At 45.0% G+C, this 4,094-nt stretch overlaps 1 protein-coding gene across 1 annotated transcript in view; it reads left to right on the top strand.

Annotated features, from left to right (window-relative positions):
- The first annotated feature begins 2,483 nt into the window (after positions 1-2,483).
- Positions 2,484-4,094, top strand: part of LOC107660066 (plakophilin-4-like) — a 52,319-nt gene continuing 50,708 nt past the window's right edge. The window contains exon 1 of the mRNA XM_016449269.1: positions 2,484-2,834. The gene's annotated coding sequence lies outside the window, so the exon portion shown is untranslated. The remainder of the gene's footprint in view (positions 2,835-4,094) is intronic.

Below are 4,094 nucleotides of genomic sequence, written 5' to 3'. Positions count from 1 at the left end.
CGGACAGAAAAAGGTGCCCTCAAAGATCTAGTAACTCCTTCATGCACTTCCGGAAAGAAAGGAACCGGAGGTGGCTGCCGGCGATCGGCCTGCGACACCCCCAGGAACCAATCATCCAACCTCGAGCGTTCGGGAGATGGAGGTGGTTTCCATTGCAACCCGACGCTCTCGGCGGCCCGGGAAAGCATAGCAGTCAGCTCTGGATCTGACTCAGGCAACGCTACTCTTCCTGACGGAGGCAGCGCAGCCAAGTCCTTATCTCCAGAGCCTAGCTCGTCCCCCGATGCAGTGATCGACATCCTGTCATCTGCCGGAGGCCCGCATGAGACGCTAGACCCCGCCCTGTCCGGAGTCTCAGCCACCTCATCACGGAACACCAGAGGGTGCGATGTGCTGGAGGAGTGAGGGGCCTGCGGAGACGCACTCAACGGGGAAGCCCTCTCTGTGATCCTCAGATTGCCGTGGCCTTACGCCGAAGTAGTCCTCCGCTGTTGGGAGGAACTAGAACTCCCCCTCGTTTAATGAAGAGGAGCCTCGATCGCAACATTGCGATGGTCATGTCCCCGCAATGAGAACATGAGCCATCCACGAGTGGTGCCTCAGCGTGCTCAATGCCCAGGCACAAGATGCAGCGTTCGTGACCATCAGATGGAGCCAGGAAGCGACCGCAACCAGAAACACATGAGTGGAAGGCCATCTTTAAAAAGACGCCGCGTCACTCGTGGAGCTCTTTTAGATTTGCTCTTTTAGATTGCTCTTTTAGAAAAAAAAAAGTGAAGCACCCAGGAGAGGTTGCAGCGCGTCCACAGTTTGAGGAGCTGCAGCACACCGTCCAACACCAACAGCAGCACTGGACCAGCAACCCCTGCTGACGCGCCGTATCACCAACACTGCAAGCTGTCTTGTAGGCACTGTGCTCGGTAACTAGCTGAAGCTGAAAGGCTCTGCTCCGAAGCAAAAAGCTGAATGTGCGTCTGCACACGCTCTCCTTATATACCCGCGCTGCGGGGCGGAGTGCGCGACGCAAAGATTGCACGCCAACACTTATTGGCTTGTTTTGTTAACACTCGAATGTGATTGTTCTCTCTAGCTAAGATCCCAATTCGTCAGTCACTACTGACGTAACGTCGAACGTGACAGACTGAAAGGGAACAGCATTTATTTGAAATACAAATGTCTTTACTGTCACTGAAAGTAATAATTTCTTTTAAAAACAAAAAATCTTGCTGACCCCCAGAAACTTTTAAACAGTAGTATATGTTTGAAATAAGAAAATAAGTGAAATATAACACTCCTCAAAAAGAAATCAGAGTCCAGAGGGGATGAGAAACAGAAGTTTCTGACCTCAAGATGTTTCATTTTAAAATTAAAACAAGCAGAAGTGGTAATAATCTAACAGTAAAATTAAAGAATGTTACTGTAAAGGCTTCAAGTTCAGTCCCAGGTAGAGTCGACCCAGCACTGGAGAGTTACTGATGACAGTCCTACTCAATCATAATACCACCCTTGACTTGGGCATTTAACTTTCAGGCTCTGCAATTAGTCTGCTGCAAGTCACATGGATATTAAACATCTGCTAAATGCCAGACGTGGACATTCTTAGATGCTGAAAAGGTTGTACTGCAATACAACCAAACGAATAATTTCACTGTTTCTATATACCCTTGTGGCATTTTTGCTAATTATTTTGAATTTAAATCAGTGCATGGTGTGAATATTTTGTACGCATAACACTGGAATGCCCTTTTGGATAGATTGAGATGGACTTGGAATGCAAGGTAGGCTATGGACAGTGTGACCGACGAGAAAAACACTAATAGTCCCACAGGTTCTCATAATAGCCCTGAAAATTGGATTTCTAACTGGGTCTTCTGGCTTCTAACAGGTCCAAGACTCAGTGTGTGTGACTAGTTGGCAGAACATGAGAAGAGGCTCTCCTTTAAGCTAAAAGATGAGGTCCAAACACCTGATGGGTAAAGCAGAAGGAGTCCTGAACTGAGCTCATAAAGCTTTGGTGCTCCATCTGGCAGAACGGGTATTTTGCTTACCCCTGCACCTCGTTAACTATTATTACTGTAATGTGTGGGAATTGTATCTTTTTTCTTCTTCTCTGGACTGCCATTTGTGTTAATTAAATAAACTAAATGCGAAGCCTAGTTTTTTTTGTTTTTTTTTTTACAGATAAATCTTTATATAATATAATATAATTTGATCGGGCAGTGAAAGATGTTATATCATCTGACAGAAACAGTTAGATCACTCCCAATGGGAGATGCCATTTTATCCACACGATGGCAATGTTGCCTAATGTTCACTTCGAAAAAGCCTTTAGAAAATCGTGTTTTTGTTATCACACAAAATATTTATGATGCGCCGGCTAGTCTTCCCCAAAGTTATGTGGACTTTAGTGAACCCGAATACTTGTAAATCCGACCCAAAGAAGACTAAACACATATATCAAGCAATTCAAAGTAACCAATTTGTGTGCGTTTTATGCGCTCTACAAGCAGATGGTCATTCATGTGACCATTTAAGGGTTGTTGTTTTCGCTCTGTGACCGTATTTTTCACGTACTTCGAAGGGAACTCCGTTTTTCCGAATCAACTCCTGTTCGACTACATGGCAACACATTTAAATGCCCTGAAACAGCGTCTCTCTATGTGCAGCGTCTACGTCACGCGCTCTGACCCTCTTGCCCATGGAAGCGCGCGAGACCCAGCCGGAGCCGCCCGTTCATCGCGTGAAAACACCTTTGGAAAGAATGTCATCCAGTGATTCTGTTACAAATGGATTTATCGGTCTCCGAGAATAATTTGCATTTCGGCAGTTTTGCGGTAAGTACTGCTGATTTCGCGCAGCTCCAATGAAGCGTTGCTAACAGCTGGCGCGCGCTGGAGGCAGGAATTCATCGCTGCTTGTCACTTATCGCTAGATCTCGTGCATCTCTCCTTCAGTCATTTTCAGAACTGAGCTGTAATAGACGCTGTGGTCAGTGCACAAGAAGCGGTTTGCTTTTCGATGCCTGCTTTAAATCTCATTCCATCTGCCTTTCTTGATTGCAGTGCTTAACTGTGCAGAAAATATGCGTTTGTACTATAGTTATGCGTACATAATTGAACTGATGGCCTTGTTTAATACATAAAGCTGAATAACTTGAGCAGGTGTAGTGTAGCTTCCACCTCTAATCGACGTACCTACACCTCCCATCATCATCTCAGGTCCATCATCAGTCTCTGTATGGCGCATTTGATCCATCTGTTCATCATCTTCTAACTTGGGCAATGCACTGCATGTTGCATTAGTTAGTTGGATTAATTATAATCCTTGATGACATGTGTTATTATGGCATCCTACAGTCCAGTATCCCACAGTTTGTGAAGTAGGCTGGTCTCCATTACGACTGATAGATGCTGTCACTGGGACTCAGGCTGGACCATCTTTTAGACACTTTTCTTTATGCATAATTGAGCATCACTCTATGTACTTGCTCTCAGCTCCTGCTCTAATAATTCAGGCTCGACAGAATGTAGAAGAAGTCTGCATCTGTTTGGACTGTAATGGCAGTGTGGTTGCAGTTTCAGCTGCCTCATCATATTGACCAGAGTTTAGATTGAATGCAGGTTTGCTGCTGTGCACCATGCAATTGCTGCTGTGCAGTGATTTGTTTTGAGCAGTCCACAATTACAGTATGTAAAGATTGCAGGGACAATGCATCATGATGCAGTAAGATGTGTTCCTCAGAGACCGAGCTGTGTTTACACTGCATTGTCATGTTATATGGTCTGAAAAAGCATCCCAGGGACATTTGTGTGTATTGAAATAACCGAGTTTCGCTATTCATTGGAAGTGAAAGAATGATCTCTCTGACAGACGTAAGTGGTGGTGGTACACAATGTCAGATGACTCCAATAAGTAACAATTTATTACTGTTTCTTGGTCATCACGGTTAATAGGATGGTTTGCTTGTTCCCCTCCTCTCGTCTCTTCTGTATATAAACCCGGTGCTCTGACTGACAGCAGACTCCTGGTAAATCCAGTGTGAAGGTGGGTGGGGATTTTAAGGACTTCTAAAGTGGATTTTGGATTTTATTCTT

The sequence above is a fragment of the Sinocyclocheilus anshuiensis genome, unplaced genomic scaffold, assembly GCF_001515605.1.
Source record: "Sinocyclocheilus anshuiensis isolate Anshui unplaced genomic scaffold, SAMN03320099.WGS_v1.1 scaffold55, whole genome shotgun sequence".
NCBI classification, from domain to species: Eukaryota; Metazoa; Chordata; class Actinopteri; order Cypriniformes; family Cyprinidae; genus Sinocyclocheilus; species Sinocyclocheilus anshuiensis.
The sequence above is the reverse complement of the archived record's forward strand: the minus strand, read 5'-3'. Positions and strand labels throughout refer to the sequence as shown.